This window comes from Colias eurytheme, chromosome 15, assembly GCF_061535395.1.
Source record: "Colias eurytheme isolate Ceu_HAF_F1 chromosome 15, ilColEury1 Martin Lab GWU primary, whole genome shotgun sequence".
Taxonomy (NCBI): domain Eukaryota; kingdom Metazoa; phylum Arthropoda; class Insecta; order Lepidoptera; family Pieridae; genus Colias; species Colias eurytheme.
This window is the reverse complement of record NC_142994.1, coordinates 5,128,838-5,140,878: the sequence shown is the minus strand read 5'-3', so window position 1 is coordinate 5,140,878 and position 12,041 is coordinate 5,128,838.

The window sequence follows — 12,041 nt, the reverse complement described above, 5'->3', positions numbered from 1 at the left end:
ATATTACTTTTAAAATTAATACTATTCCATTTTTAAATCATCGGATATTATGTTTATTCTAATTTCAATAACAACTTTGATTTACAAATAATTTTTACGCATACAAAATAACTATTGATGAATTGAATTTATCACCTTAAAATACGGAAGCAATCGTCATTTTAAACTAAAAGTTTAGGTCAAGAACAACAGCTTCATTCATATCTTATATTACCTCATCTACGGTTGACGGAAACCCTTTTAAAGTTCTTATATTAATCACCTAATTTTAATAGGAAACTCTCCAAGGTCCATCTCTATTATTGAAGCGCACGCTCGTAATCGTCTAATAAATTACCGTTAACTAAGGTAAACTGGATATAAAGGGTATGAGACCTTCGTCGTAACCTTAAGGAATATATAATCTATTCCTGAAATACACAATAACAGAAAAACAGTAATTATAATCTTCTATAATCTGCGAAACAATGGTTCCAAAAACTTGTCGTAAGACTTGTAGGTGATAATAACTGTAACGATATGGTTTTACAAAGCAGGACAGTAGTTGTGGGAATCGATATTGATTAAAGTGTTACATAAATGCGATAATAGTTACACAAGTTGAGAGCTGCGAGTTACGTGGAGAAAGCAAGGTGGCCTTGGCAGTGAAGCGAGCGGTTACGCGAGCTACGTCGCGCAACGGCCGCGCCCCGCCTCTATCCAGTAACAAGATTTAGGTACTTTTTTTTTAAAGTTACAACTAGATCCTGTTTTTGGCGCGTAACTGCTACTCTATGGAGAACTTTGGTGATACGTAAGTTCTATATACAATTTTATATTTGGAAAAATTTTTGATCAACGTACGACATCGTGATGTGTATTTATCTTGTCATTTTTAGTGTTTTGCTAACTCGGTATTATCCAACCATTTTTACCTGTAGTGTTAAATGAGCAAAATGACTTGACAATTTATCGTTTTGCTAACATTAACTACGTTATTATAGCTTAATAAATCATTTAAATATATATAAATTCCATAAGTAAATTTGAGCGCAGATGAAAACCGCAACGTATAACAAACAAGCAATTTCGCGTAGCGACCAATATTTGAACAAATAAAGGCATATGATAATTATTTAGTTGCTATATTCACCTAGCAGAATAGCTATTACGTAATATACTTAGAAATTAATTTAATAAATAATAAACTATTACGCTTTACATCGTGATATCATCATCATAACTCAGTCGGCGCGACAAGATTTTATTAGCCCATATTAATATCGTTAATGCTAAAAGATGCTGCGATGTGCACTTGTTTTCACGCAAACAATACTTTCATTGTCAATGAACTTGGAAAGCGGGGATGTTCATTGTCATTAGATATAGCTGCAGAGAATGCACTCTCGCTCCGTTACGTGCAAAGCACACACGCAAATGATGCAATTATCTCGTGTTATGTGGATTCTTATAACAAAATTATGTTAACGAATTCATTTTGTGTAGGTATATGGATTAAGTGATTCTTGGAAATCCGTGCACGTGGTTTTATAATTATCCGTCTTATGTTCAAATAATGCTCTAGATATAACACTAATAATAATTTCGGAGAGCGACGTTTTAGTCAAGATTTATTTAAATTTTAGTGCTAGTTTTATATTAAACTATTCAATATATTATGTAGAATAGAATCATACTTAAATACGAATTACAATAATAGCTCAACAAATTTATTTCAAAACGCACGAAAGAAACATGTTTTCAAATACATATTTCAAGCAAGCATAAGCATCAACTTAGTCTATTTTGATAGACTTCACATATTGTTTTGAAACTACTTACCTATTTTGATAAAATATAATATACGCTCAAAATTCTCAAAAATGTGTTCAACGTAAAGGGGAACATTTTTTGCAGCAAGCCTCATAATGCAGGCACTCAGCTTTAAAAATACACTTGTTCTTAGTTTTTTGCAAGATAGTGAGGGTGTGGATTAATTACCCTTTAATAAGGCTTCAGGTGACATGCTACTCCTTTGAACTGTGGGAAATCGTGGGTGTAGTACCCTTGGCTCTCTCGCTTGACGCTCCAATGACCACGAAAACTGCTTTGTGATGAGATTTCTAAAAAACAGAGTAGCTTTTATATTCACTATAAAAGTCATTCTATTGTTATGGTCTTAATATTTTGTATTTTGTTAAAGAGCTTGTTCATTTTGGGTTAAAGTTACGGGTTCAACACTAGGATTTTTTAAAAATATTCTGAATTAAGTTATTAACGTGTAATTTTAAAATTCTTAATGCATTATCCTAGAGTTAGCTGTAGGTACTTATATTATTAACTTTAAGTAAGTCCTTAATTAGCATAATAATTAATATAGACCGTATTAGTTCTCCTTCATAAATATAGTAACCTTTGCATCATTATGATTTATGATTTTGTTGCAGTTGCTTCTAATTTTGTAAAAAAGTTTCAGATTAAAACATCTCCACTCACTCAACAGTTTTCCCTGTTCTCAAATCAGTGTTCACAATAAGAAAGGCTCAGGAAGCTCGCTCCATTGGCGTCGTCGTTACGCCAGCCCTTGAATGTAATCCGGACGCCATCTGACGACTTTATGTGACACCTACTATTGTTTACATGTTTAAATTAACTAATAAACGTTTATTTAACCTTAATATATAAATAGAAACAAAGTTAAAACTTAAAAGCAGGATTTTGTTTATTTTTTTAACAATCCTATCTTTTATTATGTAGAGTTTTAATAAAGCTCTACGCACCCTTTTTCATATTTTTGTATTTGCATGTAGATATTATTATTATACAATATTTTTTTCCTTTTTTTATAATCGTGAATCCCAACAAACGTCGATCCTCTTAGATTTGATATCCAATAAATATAAAACAGCCCCGAATTTTTTTGGAGTTGGTTTGTATACTGATGGGAGTTTCAAACGATTTAAAAATGTATTTAATACCTATATTTTGTCCTTAAACTATATAAGTAGAGTCATAAATTTAGTTACTTTGCTTTAATTAAATACAAAAATGTTGTAATTATTATTTCCACCTTTAGCACTACAGTTGGCTACAATCTATACAATTTAAACCTATATCCTGCTTCCGCTCAGTTAAGTCATTTAAAAGTCAGGTCTATAAAAATAAAGCCAAGTGGGTCAAATTACAACGAGTGTACAACTTCCAGTTATTACGTCAAATCTAAATACTTTTCAAGCGATTTCCGTACAAGTCGAAATTAACTCCGCTCAGAGGCAATTAATCACGGACCTTGACAATCTCTTATCGTACAGGGAAATACGTTGAAAATTACTAAATCCGCTCACATCCGCACAACCCATCGATTATGTTATTATTTTATTAAAAGTATTCAATGGCTCATCTATACTCTCTTGACAAACTCGTAGACGATAAGGGATACAAATCATCAATTAATTTTACTACCAAACATCATTTAATATAATAAAAAATTATGCGTTAATAACAAATTTACTAATTCATTTATTTTTTCATAATGATAGATTAACTTCAAAATTTATAGAGCAATTATAATAGTAAATTATTTATTTAGTTCCTACTTTGACTTTGTAACAAAATTGCAGTCGGTTAAACTAGCCATAATTAACTTTAATTGTAGTACAAAAACATTTATGTAGCTGCGTCATAACGAAATTATCCAGTACCTAGTTATCTAATAACTTAATATTATCAAATCTTAATACTAACGACATTATGATAACATTCAAAATATTAATCCAAAGAAATTGCTAATCTTATCAATTTACCGCAGATAATCTCATGACTTCATATGATTTACGGATATTCATGTTCCTGTTGATTGTACTTTGGTACAATCTTCAATTCTATAAAAATATTTTGACTTGTATGTTTTTGTGTCTTTTTCCCCATCAGTAGGTAGTGGACACTACCCCGTTATTTGTATACAGTAGCACCTCGTTAAGTCGAACCTCGATAAGTCAAAAACCTCCAAATCTCGAAAAAATGTCTTGTTCCCTTCCCTTCAAACCCGAAAACCTCCGTAACTTGAAATCTTGGCACTCTGTTAGTCGAAATAATCACTGAGTCCCTCCAAGCCATTTTGGTACATATTTTCACTCTATAACTCGAAAAATTAAATTTGACCTCTGTATCTCGAACATGGCAACATTTTATTTTACAATCTTTATAACTTGATCATTTGGACTTTAACAACTTGCCGACAGTGCAGTACACTATAATAATTGTTTCTTAGAAAACATTTTAGGAGTATACGATAATAAATTTATGGCTCACGAAAACACGTGTTTGCATTAAGTAGGTATCTGATGACGAAATTATCGATTCAGTAGCTCAGAAAACCGATACTAATGATTAAGATGACATAGAAGACGTGAATAGTACATGCGCTCCATGCGTTTCCATCAAAGAGGCAAGAACCGCATTGAATACCTTACGAAATTTTATAGAGCAAACGTATCTCTGAAGAAGAAGAATTTTCTGTTCTTTATAGATTAGACAATGCTAGAGAACAACCAAATTATCTAAAGCAAAAAAATACTGACTTTTTTAATTCCATATTTTTTATTTTAAAATGATTTGAAATAATGTTGATTTTTAATAAATAAAAACATGTTTGTCACCTCTGCAAGTTGAATTTTAATTTACTTTACCTCTCTAACTCAAAATTTATAAGAATAAAACTCAAACTCTTTATGTCGAATCAAAATCCGCCTAAGTAGAAATCCTCCATAAGTTGAAAACTCTATAACTCGAATTTTTTGGCGTCTCCCTTGATATTCGACTTATAGAGGTGCTACTGTATTTCCATCGGGGAACTTTAATGGCAGTTGGCACAAGTACTGAGAAGTAAAGGAAGTGAGCGGACGCAACCTTGACATTTCCCGCCAACAATCGTAGACGCAGCCGTTACTAGGAAGTGCCAGTTAACAGATCATTGACCAAATTACTAGTTTAAATCCAAAAGACCAAAACCTAAACTTTTGACCTAAATTAGGATGAGTCCTTACTATGAAGCAAAAGGTATCTACACATATTTTACCGATTGTGCATAATGTTAATTTCTATCATTACCAATTTTATTTTCTAAATTTGGCACATGCAACCAATACTTTTCGTCCATTATTTATATAATGGCTTATGCGTAGACGTGAGTCAGAACATTGAATCGTAAATTATTGTTGGCGGTGGCAGATGGAAGTGTAATTCCATACTTCCAATGATGTCTCAATAACAAAATAAAAAGTCAATCTACATCTGAGCTCGAGTGTATTAATGCGAAGCACAATGTGCCCGCAGACCGCAACCACTTGAATCGGAGTACGTTCATGTTGTATTGAAAAAACCCTTTATGTAAATTTAAAAACACATTTTACTTTCGGATATGGCCACTGAGGAAGATAAGGAAGACGAAATAATTTTTAGATTTTATTATTCATGCTCTTATTCTTTATTAAAATCAAAAATATCTATTTTGCATTAGGTAATAATTAGGTCATTATAAAAAATGTTATATATAATAAAGTAATATCGATTTAATGGATGGATATCCTGTATGATCAATGATATATCCGGTACAGTTTAGGAAGTCTATAATACGGTAGCAGACTAATGCGGTTAATATTGTTTCTCATTTGCAATATCTATTAGTAATGTACGAGCATAGATAATTCAGTGTTTAATATATTATATGGAGTACATATAAAATATTAATAATTATTAATTTGTAGAGTAAAAAGTAATTAAATAAAATATGAATGATACAGGAATTCAATTTATCTTGCGTTATAATTTTTCAGTCAACTTTACGTGGTCACACCGTGGTCATTACTTTCAGCGCCATCTAGTATAATTATGAAGATAAACTTTGATTTTCCTACTCCTCAACAGATGGCAATATAATAAAAACAAATGCAACATTAATCTTTATTTGAATTATCATTTTTGTTATTATTCAATCACCATTCAAAATATTATGGGAATATTATATTATTAAATATTACCTTTCATAAGACCCCTTAAAACGTACAATATCTTAAATTAATAACTACGTATAATATGTTAGTTTCACATGTTTTCGTCACAAAGGTAATGTACTTTTTATTTCCTACACTCACATAATGTTAAAAATAATATATTTGTATACATAGGTTTAAGCAAAATAAGATAAAAACAAAACGGACTCCTGAATGTAGGTAACAATTTCCAACCATATAAACTAAATGTATTTTTCGGGTCTTTTTGATAAAGATATATAAATCATTAATCCACCATCGAAGTGTATACTCAATAAAAAATATTACTTATAGCCACTGCATACCTACACGTTCATACTGAAGTTAAGGCCGGAAGCAATTATGTTAGCGTTCTCAGTACTAATTCCCATACAGTGATTTTCACATGGTCTACGTGACATATAGAGTAAGTAACGTCACCGTGCGCTACGGTCATAAATTTTCTTAGGTGTTCTTGTTGCTTTGACCGTCAAATATCATCATTTGTATTCATGAACCGTTCTAAACAACAAGTCCGCATAGTAAAACGCTACTTACATTTGCTTTTGTGTCATTTGAAGTTTGAACCATTTCATTTTAATGTCTTCGATTGTCTAGCTGTAGCGGTAGATGGAGTTTTAATTTTAATTTTTGTAGAGCCATGAATTAAAATTGTTTTTTAAACATTACAGATTTATCAATTTAGTATCAACTAAATGACTATAATATTTGTTTTGACTTGGATCTTTATGGTTTGGTAAATTTTGCTACGAAAATGTGGCTACATAATAAACTAAACCGGCGCACAAGCAAGAGAAATAGGCATGTAATGCTAAATTGCAAAACTGATTCTGATCTGCGTTATTGATAGAGAGAAATTTGTAGTTGATTTGATCCATTTGGTAATACATAATAAGGTTTACTTTACAAGTGTTAACATCTTTTACCTATATGCCAATAGGAACTTCAATGAAAACATTGTCATGTAAACTTGAAAAAAAAAATGCAGCAACTTTAAATTAAAAGTTATGCATTTAATATTTTAGAGACACACTTCCTTATTTTTATTATTGTCTTTATTATATAAATAATTTAAGAACGTTGAACAAGGAAGAAACAGCAAATATGAAATATCTACCTACAGAGCTTTCATGCGTTTTCATCGCGATAAAAATAATTGAATACATAGCTAGTTTGAATAACATCAACGAACAGGATTCTGAATACATTTCTTGTGACGTGTGAGGGTCTCTAGTCTCCTGCATAGTTATTATTCACATTTGGCATAGTATCGGACGGTGTCATCGCCCCTGCGTAGGGCTCACGTACTTACACAGCTGCGGGGAAACTCAACAACTAGGATTTTTAATAAATTATTATTTTTTTAATTTTCTACTTAATTATTAGATTTCTGGTATAAGATAAGATATGTATCTAGATACCGTATATGTTATTAGTGATATGAAATTATATGCTTCTTGATGGTTAGAACCAGCTTTTGTCATGCACCTACTTGACCTGAAAATGCTAGTGATTTTCAAATTGCACTAATAATAATTAATGTACATAAGAGTTAGCTTTTAAAACTTTTACTTTAAATGTTTAAATCTTTTACCCTGTTTATGCAATTTTAATAACAAGAACTGGGGAGAAGAAGGGAGAACGGTATTTTTTTTATTTTCTTGGCAATATGTTTTTTCTTTAATCTTTCCTAAAGAATAGGATATATGTATTCGTTTCTGATTACAAATGTATAATATTTCTATCAGCGGATAAGAAAAAGTATAATTCTAGACATAGAGTTGACACAACAAGAAGTTAGGTATTTATAGAGACGTTAAGATAACCGTCTCTACATTCCTTTTAGTGATGCGAAGAGTTCCGGGTTATATGTTTTTGTAACTAATTACGGTTGCCAAGCTCACGTCAAATTATACAATTAAATGACCATAGTGGCCGGGAACTCGGCCAGCAGGAAGCGACTCCGTCTGCCGCATACTGATACCAAGCCCTGCGCCTACTGTTTGCTATTATCGTATCAGATTCAGATATCATCTTTGTATACCCTCAGATAGCCTTAAATTTAACGTCGATCGTAACTAGCGTTATTACTTATTTCACACACTTTTAGAGATTCATGTCAAACAATACTTTGTTTACTTCGTAAGTTTAATGTCACTCTGTCTTACTTACGTTACACAGTAGAGTCGCAATGTAGTCCATGCCCTATTTGGATGTGCTTTATCGTATTCATACTATAATCCTCATTAATATTTAAAGCCATTGTAATAGCCATCAAACAATTTTGGCGGTCGATTTCATTGTAATCATAAAAAATTCACAAAGGTGAGTGCCCCTCATTATTATGTCGATCGTAGAAAAATGACAATGGTAAAACATACACTAGTTGGTGTCGAAAATAGTTTCGCACCATTCCAGCTAGTTAGGAGTCCGTAGCCATACACGAATACAAAGGCGACTTGACAAGGCTCAATGCTTATGCAAGACGACGCTCGCGGTCACCGACTCTATCTACCGAGTAACCCTTCCCTCCTACCACGTGGTAACTGGCATATACGAGCGCGCGTCCGCGGCTTGGTACCGCGAAAATGGGCATTTCCACGAACCAGCCGGAACTGGGAACGGTGACAAAAATACATTATGCTCGTGACAACTGTCTATTTGTGTTTGCTTCTCAGAATATATGTAGTCGTTGGTCTTTTGATATAGGTATAATGTACTCTGATTTTGAGACAAGTTCAAAATTAGCGCTATTCATAGCCGGTATAGAAATGAGTAGCTTCTACCAAGTGGGCATTTAAAAATAAACTCTTTTGATCTTTTATATTGTTTTTTGTTTACAACTCAAATAATATTTCGAGTGCAAGACCATCGGCAGGCAGGTATTAAAAATGTTATGAATAATCTGCCTAACTGTCAAGCAAAACAGATTTAAGTATGTATAACGAAGCGGAAGAGGTCTTATTACCCAATATGGGAACAGGATTTCGCGTTTATCTCTGTGTTACTAGTGTTGTTGGGTAACTGGGAGGCGTTAGCAACACTTGATGTAACCACTAATGCCGCAACCTTTCCGCTGACGCAACGTTCAGCTGGTCCTACGGAGGTATTAAATAGTGTCAGTCTTACCGATGCGGAAATAATTAGACTATTACGTAATCGCTTTGAACAGGTTTCGTAAATCCGTACACTTTGAATACTTATACGAGATTACCAATTTCTTCCAGGTTTATTATATAGTTAATTATACCTATGCATTGCATACAATGCATTCTTGTGTATGTTGTAATGTTGTATAACGATTATTACGGATGTTTATTAATCTATTTATGTTTACAGTTTATACTAAACAGCATAGCTAAACAGTAAACATACATAGATTTAAAACACAAAGAGCTGGTTCCCATATATAAAATAAACACTTCTAAAGCTCCTCAGTTGTTTAATAAAAGCTACACTCACCCATTTAAAATGCAGGCAGCACACGATGCCTCCACAATTCTCGATACGAAGTAATGGTCATTATTTAAAAACAGTACGCACACGTTGACATAATCGCGCTTCCATATTGGGCGAAAATACATTGTTCGTTGTATGTTCCCGAACAATAGTTAACAGTAAGGCTGTTTCTTATTCCGCTCGGATACGGACACAGAGGGACCGGTTGAAGTCTGTAAATTCCGTACATTGTAATTCAGATTGGATGTCGAAATGCACGAGTCGGCATGCGGCTATGCGGATGCCTCGACTGAGGGTTTAACGCACTTTGATGTGTTAACCACAAATAAATATTACTTTAAAGGTGACTTACTTAGAGTACATAAATAATAAAGTGTAGTTTAACAATTTTCTGTAACGTACCTACCATAGGGGACAATACCAATAGGAATAGGAACTCATGATCATCTTAATTCGTAAGTATAAGAAAGTTTAAAACAATTTAGTTATACTGATAAATAGTGCTTACACGTATATTTTAGTAATAAAAGTAGAATTTGAAATAATGTTACATATTAACTCAGTTCAAACATACCCAAAAATTAAAAAAAATATTTATACATATGTACATATATATATATAAGGAAGAAAATTGTATAAATACAACTCACGCATGTATAAAGCTCTTTAAATCAATTTAATTCTAGGAAGCCGAGTCGTTACTATCATCTTCCGCATCTCCACCCACTTTATTAATCAGTAAATGTCTCGCTGCCAATAAAACTGAGGCATTTATAGACCTGGTATATAAAACACATAAATCTTTAGCAAAAGAATGGTCTGATCTCGTGAACCTAAACTAACATCACAGAAACTGATTTCAAAGGCGCGTCGTTTTTCATTCGATTAACGTTCAGGTGTTAAAAAGGCGCCTGTCACTTTTATAGTGTTTATTTAATCCTCTTTGTAAAAAACAAACTACATACTATCAAAAATCACCAAACGTATTAATAGTTTAATAATACTTGATTTCGATTGGAGTATTAACAAAGATTTCTAAGAGAATCGAAAGAAAAGTAATAGGAGTACCCACTCCCTAAGCTATGGAAGTATTAAAAAATGCCATCGGCGTTATGTTGTGATTTTGTTGGGACTGAAAACTTCAACATAGGTATGTTTATTGTTTACCGACAAGGATCACGTTGATCATTTTGTTCGTGCTCTACAATGATTCGCACTTTTGTACAAGTGCAAAGTGTTTAGTTTTCCTATCAAACAATCACAACAGAACCTGATTCCCTTTATTACTTTTACAAACGGCTGCCGATATTAAGCTTTTGTCAAAGATTTGCCGCATCGCCGACAAAGCTAGAAAAAACGGCGTTACGATTGTTATAATCTGACATAACATTTAGTGTGAGAAACCGCTTCTATACACCATTTCTACAAAATCTTTTATATTTTTTATTTTACTTTGTAAAATTTAATGCTATCAAAAGACTACTATACTTTTGTCATTTTGAAGCTGAATTTTTCTCATAGGTACTTAGGCACTTGTTGAGTGAAATTTTCCATTTGGTTGTTTGCATGATGTCTTTGATTAGGTATATACTTGTTTATTGTGTTAAATACATATATTCCTATTACACGTAGTATATTATTATTAGTCTGTGCTATGACAGTTAATTAAGATAAACAATGAAAACATTTTGTCGTTAATTGTGTATAGGCACAGGTATTGTATAGACTATTTACCTACCTAGCTATAGATACCTACTAGATAATTGATTAGTTTAAAATAGTAAAAGTTTTCATAATATTTCACAAAATACATAATATGTATTATGTTCTTAAGTAGGTACCTACACATATGTATTGATTGAAGAAGTAAACCTACCTTCTAATATGTAATAGAAATTCGAAAATGTGGAAGAGTGGTTAGTGGTATTGGATAGAAAGAACATGGCTACGTTTGTTTTAAAGAGCTAGAGCAGTTTAATCACGTTTAATGCTCTAAGTCTAAGGTGCCAATACGTACTTCGTCTATAATTCGTTATACCTACATTAAGATAATACCTATCAGGTAAGTATAATCATGGACTAATAGAATATAGTATAAAACCACTGAAAGGTAATATTTTTACAAAAATAGACCTTGGCACAGAATAATAACTAATATACATTGGAAACAAGTGTAGGTATAAAAAGACAAAATAATACAAACTTACATAGTTACGATGAATTTCTGTATCTTCTTTCTTTATTTTGTGCTTCTTTCTTTAGTTTTCCGTTTCTTCACTTTCAACCAAAACACTATTTTTTAAGAAAACTTGCTTAACTGCGTTTAACACTTTTTGATAGGAGAAAACCCTAAGCCCTAAGCGTTTGCGTCAACGGCTAAAAATTATTAAAATGATTAAATTTTAAATTTTAAATTTCGAAGTTATAAGTTTTCACTAACTATTTCTTTCCGAGATTTCTTTTTTTGTAAGATATACCTACCTAGCTTTTTTTTCAAAGTACTTATTTTTTTTTAATTGTAAATTAAAAAATAGAAGTCAGTAATCAACGTAG